Here is a 7,519-nt window from a genome sequence, read left to right on the forward strand (position 1 = left end):
TTACAAATTCTGTCCTGGGGAAAGAGCTCCCTACTCACGGGTGTCTCCTTGGATTACCTTAGTGTAAGGATCTTATATACAGTCATCCCTGGGTATCCACGGAGGATTGCTTCCAGGACACCCACAGATATCAAAATCTGAAGATGCTCAAGTCTCATATAAAATGGTATAGTAGTTACATATAACTTATGCATATCCTTCTGTATACTTTAAGTCATCTCTAGATTACTTGTAATACCTAATACAACGTAAATGCTATGTATATAGTTGCCATATGGCAAATTCAAATTTTGCTTTCTGGAACATTCTGGATTCTTTTTTTAATATTTTCCATCCATGCTTGGTTGAATCTATGGATGTGGAATCTAAAGCTATGGAGGGCCAACTGTAAATCATTTCCATTTCATTATGAAACTCTTCTGGACACTGGCCTCCCCATTAGAACATTTATCCAACATTACCCAAGACATGGGTGTTTCAGGTTTCAAGATTATTTTATGTCCTTCAATCATAGGGACAGTTATAACTAATTTCTGATACCAACTGGTAATTGCCCCTCAAATGAACATTTCTGACGTCCCAGTAGTCATTGCAGGGAGGCACTCACAGGTTTTGCCATAAGCCCTAGTATACACTCAATATAGGGGTATCTCAGAGAATTTGTCCATACCAGCAAACCAGTTTCTATTCTGTGCTTTTTGGGCTCAGCCAATCTTACTGGTTCCCATTTAGCATGTCCAATTAATATTGCTTGAAGGGTTGATTTACATAGCTTGTGTTTTACAATACTAGATAAGGGAAATGTTTTCAATCAGATATGATGTCTGTCCTAATAATACATTCGTGTGAAATAGCTGCAACCATTTCAAATAAAGCCTATTCAAATTTACCAACTCTTCTCTCAAACTTCACCTTAATCCCATTAACCCTTACATTTGTAACTGTAGCCTTCGTCAGGCCTTCATTAACAGTTTTTGGTTTTATAACACTAGGTAAATTAGGCATTCCACAGTCAGACAAAATATCCGTAGATTCTCATAAAACATTCAAGTAAAGGGGATACAACCTCTTCACACAGAAACTGTTTAAACATTCTAATTTTCTTCCAGACCTCCACCTTAATCCTACTAGCTCTTACATTTCTATATTTGCTAAATCTAATTGAAGTCCATGTTAGTGTTTCACCAGTGGGTTTTGGTACCACAGGGCTAATGGTTCCTATGTCAAGAAATCCCAGAAACTTCTTCCTACCCCTTGACCATTATAACCACGTAAGTACAAAAGGCTTTGTTGTCTCCAGCAGGGTTTCTAGCTGAGGGACCAGAGTCCTTTTGTCAATCATTATCTTGATTAATTGGCCCAATTATGGCATCAAGTATTTCCAGGGTCAGTTTCTCATTGAAATATTTGCCTTCTCATTTTTTTAATTCCTCCAAACGACGGCACATAGAGTGGACTTATTTGGGGCCTTTTAATGTAGGGAGATCAGAAGGGACTTTCTTTGGTCCACTTAACTTTCAATAGTGGTGTATTAAGACGTTTGTTTCAATAACATCAATGTTCATTTTATTCATCCCATTTTTAAATAACCATCTAAATATTCTCACCCTTCTACAAGAGGCTTCTTGACTCTCTCCTTTCTCTTCCTCATTTTTTCACCCCTGTCAATGTTTCCTTTATTCACTCCATTTCTTAGTAACCCTTTAAAAATTTCCACCCTGCTAGGACAAGTTCCTTGACTCTCAGCAAGAGAAATCTGTGCTTGGTCTAGCATCAAGGTCCAACTCAGCATTTTCATTCATTTTAGCTATTACAGATAATAATAACTAACAATGGATTATATCTTTGGCATGCTTCTTATTATTTTACATTTCCTTAGTTATCCAGTGACTGAAGTCCTTGGAAGTCAGGTCTGCAACCATTTCTAAATACCACTAGTAGCTTTTACCTTTAGTAAGTGATCGCAATGCAGCTGAAGTTTCATACCTTGGGTGACTAAGTAGCCAACCATGGATTAAAGATTCCTCATCCCCTACCCTTTTATTCTTTCTCTTCATAAACCACATGTTTCTCTGGGCCAGGGCTGTTCTAGAAAATTCCATTTTTTTCTAACACCAAAAGAGAGTTTCTTGTTCTTGACACCAAATACATGGTATCTTTTCCAACACCACTTATTTAATTTTCCAGACACTGACTGTGTGTTCAACAATTGAGATCAATTCTCCAGACACTGACTGTGTGTTCAACAATTGAGATCAATTCTGACACTGCCTACCTGGAGTTAGCATCAGATCTCACAAGCTAAGGAGCTCAGTCCCACAAGACAGCTCCAGTTCCAGATGCCAGTCACAAGTCTCAGGCCCTTCATACTTCTAACCCACCAACTGTAAATCAGGTTCAACCTCTTCAGGTTCACAGAACACAGGAAAACACTTTACTTACCTTTTCCAGTCTGTTATTAAGGCTAAACATCAGAAATGGCCAAAGTGACAGTGATGCAGAGGGCAAAGTAGGGGAAGAGGGATCATGGAGCTTCTGTGCCCTCTCCAGGTGTGCCATTCTCTCAGCCCCTCCATGTGCTCATGAACCTGGAAGATTTCAAACCCCATCATTTAGATATTTTATGGAGATTTCATTGGCTATCGGTGATTGACTCAATCTCTAGTTTCTTCTCCCCAAGCTTCCAATCAAGGCATGATCTTTCTGGCAACCAGCCCCCATCCTGAAGCTATCTAGGGTCCCATTCACCAAGAGTTGCCTCTTATAACAAAAGGCCTTTATCATCCTTATCACTTAGGAAATTCCAAGCTTTTTAGGAACTTGGTTTTAGGAGACAGGAAGGGGACAAACATCAAATATCTTTATCTAATACCACAGCTACATACCAAACCATCAAAATAGCTTATCACAAACAAAGTGAAGCACTGAGCCACCAATAAGTGTACTTACACACACACACACACACACACACACACACACACACACACACACACACAACATACTGTTATAGCTCCTGACCAAGTATTCACAATTGTGTATTTCTTCTCCTCTGCTTTGTCTTGACCAAACTTTATTCAGGCTTCTCTTTCCCCACAGTTCCCTGAACTTTAGCTTGTCCCCATCCCTGAGTCAAAGGCTAAGGTACAGAATATGCACTCCCCCCCAATCCCCAAATCAGCAGGCCCAGCAGACACATTTCCTGTCAGACCTTTCAACAAAAAAAAAATTGCACACTGTGGCCCTAGATAGTTAAGGTGCATATCAAAAGGATGATTTCAATGATCCCAGTCAGACTCTTGCATCTTCCCATACGTAGAAGAGCACTAAATTCATTAATTTGAGATGTCTAGTTTTCTTTAACAGTAATCTTTTGATTAAAAAGATTTAAAAAACTACCTGTTTTTGTTTTGTTTTGTTTTCTTTGAGTGTGCAAAAACTACATATTCTGGCTCTTCCCTTACCTCTTTGGAACAGTCGCTCAGAGCTATCTGAGAGGCTGTATCCCAGGCTTAAGTCCTCAGTATGTCCACCAAATTAAACATAATTCTCAGTTTTTAGTTTGTGCATTTTTTTCAGTCAACAGATTGCATCTATTATACTATTTACACACTCCTTGTTTGTTCAACTTACTCTTAAAAGTTTCTGCTAAGCTCTGCTTACCTCTTTCTATAAAAGAAAAGCCTTTTTGTGTTTGATTTTGAGGCACTTGCAGATTTCTGAGCTCCAAGGTTTCCCCTTATTGTATTAGTCTTTTTGAATAAGGTCTCTCCTTATCTACTCCTGGACTTGTTTTTATTTGAAGCAAAGTGTTAATAATACTACAGTTACATCAGTTGTCAATATCAGCATCAAGTTTACCTAGACAAAAAGAAAAGAAGAAGTAAACAATTCTGTTATGAACTTGAGCAATGCAAAGCAGGTAATCTGGATAATTTTATGAATTTATAAAAGAGCTTTTTTAAAGTTGCTTTTTATAAACTAAGTTACAAAGGGAAAGAAAAGTAAAAACACATCATTTAAAAATTAACATTTGGCTGCATACCAAGGAAAATTTTCTTAAAATTATAAGTTACTTCATTTTTGTGAGCTCTTAAGTAAAATTATATTATTTTTATTTCATTTGTATCTCATTTGTTTAAACCTAACTAGGCATCATACAGCTCAATCTTTAAAAATGAAAAAACAAAACTCAGCTACTTTAATTTTCATTAGAGAATAAAAATACGAACGCTTCACAAATTTGTCTGTCATCTTTGATCAGGGTCCATGCTAGTCTAGGTGTTTTCATTCCAATTTTACAATATGTACTCCCAAAACAAGCACCTGATCTTTTTTTTTTAATAGGAGGCTGTCTGGAATCAATATACCCCATGTTTCAAGGGCTATGTATATGAGAGGGATATAGATCAAGGAGGGCTAGAGATTCTCCTCTTAAAAATAATAATTCTAAGCATTACCCCCATACAGCCATCATATTACAAAAAAGATTATTACTCATTTCATAAAAGATGAGATTTTGCCACTGAAGGTTTGTGTGGTGAAACAATATGGTGGAAGAGGATATTGACACTTTAGATGGATTTTAGTTGTGTAAATAGATTTAGCTACTTCATATGAGGTAATAGTTCTTTGCTAACTAAGTTAATATTAGGAAGTTGATTATTTAAAAATTAAATATGTCAACTAAACAAATATATTTTCTGATAATAAGTGTTTATTGAAGGAAAACAGGAAATTTTAGACAAAACTTAAAAATACAAAGGCAATAAAAACTGTTACTGTTTTCTATTGTTTTGCTTTTATTAGTTTTTTGTTTAAAATAATTTTGTCCAAGCAAAAATGTTCCACTAGATGAGAACTCTATATTGTCACTTTCCGACTTAGTAAAATCATTGTGTATTATTTGTATCAAACCAATGATTTCATAATACCAGAAAAACTTGAATGCTCATTGCTGGTGAACAAATAATTATAAAAACATTATATTCATTCATGTGTCTTTGATTCCACTGCACAGCTAAATAGGAAGCATAAACAATGAACAGAAAAGAAAGTTTTATAAACTTTACAAATGATCAGTTAATAAATTCAAGCATAAAACAAATATACCAAAAATCAACCTAATTACATAAATATTTCTCATATGGCAAGGCCAGTAATTTTCTCACTTTTTCTAAATGGACTTTATGTCATGTGGAACTTTTCCAGCTCATTTACATTCATGACCTCACCACTGCCAGTAATTCACATATTATTGCTAAATCAAATATTTATTTTATTTTAAAATTATAACCAGAAATAATTTAAGGAATAATATTTGTCTTGTGTTTTCTTTTCTTATTTTTCAAAAAAACACTAGACATGTGAAAGACCACTGAAGCTTCTTAAATGAAAGTTAAATATGAAGTTAAACTCTCCAAAAATGTATTAGTGAGTCTGTGAAACGTTTATAGAAATCACACGCCTTGGTTTGACCTTCATTCTAAATTTCTAACTTAGTTTAACAATAGGAACGACTCTTCTGCATGTGAAGTTATACTGTTATAAGCCACCCGTATTTCTATAAATTGTAAAATATGTAAAGATATATGCACACTTATTATCATTGCAGCATTATTTACAATAGCCAAGATATGGAAGCAAACCAAGTGTCTGTTGATGTGCTTTTATGTATTTCTAGTTGTCTGCAGTGAACATGTATTCCTTATAAAATTAGAAAGAAAACGATAAATGTCATTGAAAGTGAAAAATATATATATATAAAGAAGTTAGGAGCCTATGAAAAGCCCCAAGAGAGACCCCTGGTGAATGAGGCAGGAAGTCTCCCAACTTCACTGCACATTCTCTGACAGTGAGAAGGATACTGACTATTTTCAAGAGCTTGAGGATGTAACTTTAATAATTCTACTAATTACACCCACCAGTACAATTTATAAGCACCTTCTGTATACCAGATGAGTGCTCATATTGACTCTAATTCACTAAATGAACCTGCGAATTAGGTGACCTTCTTCTTCTTCTTTTTCTTCTTATTACTGAATGTTATAGATAAGAGAAATAGAAACGGACTCAAATTGATCTTTTTACAATTTAACTTTGATTGGAGAAAAAATACAGAGAGTCAAGTAATAATGGAAAAAACAAAGGCCTTCAAACAGACAAACATGGGGTCAAATTCTATAACTATACAGCTTTCAGTATTCATTCCAAAATATTTATATAAGATAAGATGCAAATTGAAATGTGCTGAGATAACTAAGTATTTCCAGATTTGGAGATATGTCTCTAAAGTTTAGTCTGAAGTAGTATTCATGTAAATGAATCTTCAAAAAATACGTAAAGTGAAGGAATTTGCTTGTAGATGTAGATATATTACACTGTCACTTTTAAACTAAATTAAATGGTGCCTATTTTATTCAGTTAATTCACTGGGTTATGTGGCTCAATCAGTTATCCCCAGTTAATTCAAGGAGTCCTACAGAAAGGTACCATCTACCCTTCACTTTGCAGAGAAAACTTGAGCTTAAGCTGGCTCTCAGATTAGGAGATAGTAAACATGTATAAATAAAAGATAAAAGTTTTTTCATTTAACCTAAATTCTGGACTCAACAGTGTTCTCTCATAATGCCATAATGTCAGGATTAGCAATGAACTTGGTTTAACTAGGAGTTGTTTTCAAGTGTAAGTTAGACCCATAGTACTCAAAAGATAGTCCATCAAGAACATCAGCAACAGCTGGAACAGTATTAAAGACTCAAAATTTCACATTAAAACTTATTAAAATTACTCCTCCCAAAATTACAGACCTGGAATTCACATTTTAACAAGATCCTCATGTCATTCATATACACATTGAAGTTTGAGAAGCACCAGATTATGTGACCCTCATAGGGATGCTTTTAATGGAATCCTCTTATCAAATGTGTAATTTGAAAAGAAAGTGCTTTAAAGTCTTTCCCAGTCCTAAACTCAATGGGATTCTCTGAAAAGATAAAGGAAACAAGTCTTAAATTTCCACCTCTCTTATCTGAGGGAAAAAATTGTGTAACTCATGTGTTTTTCTTTATTGGTATTTTGTCTAAAAATATCAAGTTAAAAAATATAAAAGGAATTTTTCATTTTCTGTCATTTCCAAAGTGTAAATCAAATCTTGGGGACAGGCAACAAAAACCACTTAAATAACAGACAATCAGTTTAGTCAGATACACTTTGCCTTTAATATCAAAAATATAAATCAACCAATTTCTCTAACATGCAGTGAATTTCAAAATCAATGAATTTTTGTCAACATTGGTTCACAGTGAACCCTCTTATACCTCTTCCTGTTTCTCCATTACCTATGCTATTATCCTGCTTCAAACCACAATCATTTATCACCTGAATTTCTACAATACTGTACTTCGTAACTAGTTTCTGAATTTTCACATTTGTTCCCTGGGATCCATTGTGGCTATTGTAGCCATCATAAAATTTTTGAAGTAGAGAACAGATTGTTATCACTTTGCTTAAAACCTTTCCA

At 34.7% G+C, this 7,519-nt stretch overlaps 1 non-coding gene across 1 annotated transcript; it reads right to left on the reverse strand.

The window, feature by feature from the left end:
• Nucleotides 1-4,216: 4,216 nt before the first annotated feature.
• LOC136123035 (U6 spliceosomal RNA) lies at nucleotides 4,217-4,323 on the reverse strand. Its single transcript, XR_010655910.1, has one exon. It is a non-coding gene; the product is annotated as a U6 spliceosomal RNA (small nuclear RNA).
• Nucleotides 4,324-7,519: the final 3,196 nt, after the last annotated feature.

The sequence above is a fragment of the Phocoena phocoena genome, chromosome 4, assembly GCF_963924675.1.
Source record: "Phocoena phocoena chromosome 4, mPhoPho1.1, whole genome shotgun sequence".
NCBI classification, from domain to species: Eukaryota; Metazoa; Chordata; class Mammalia; order Artiodactyla; family Phocoenidae; genus Phocoena; species Phocoena phocoena.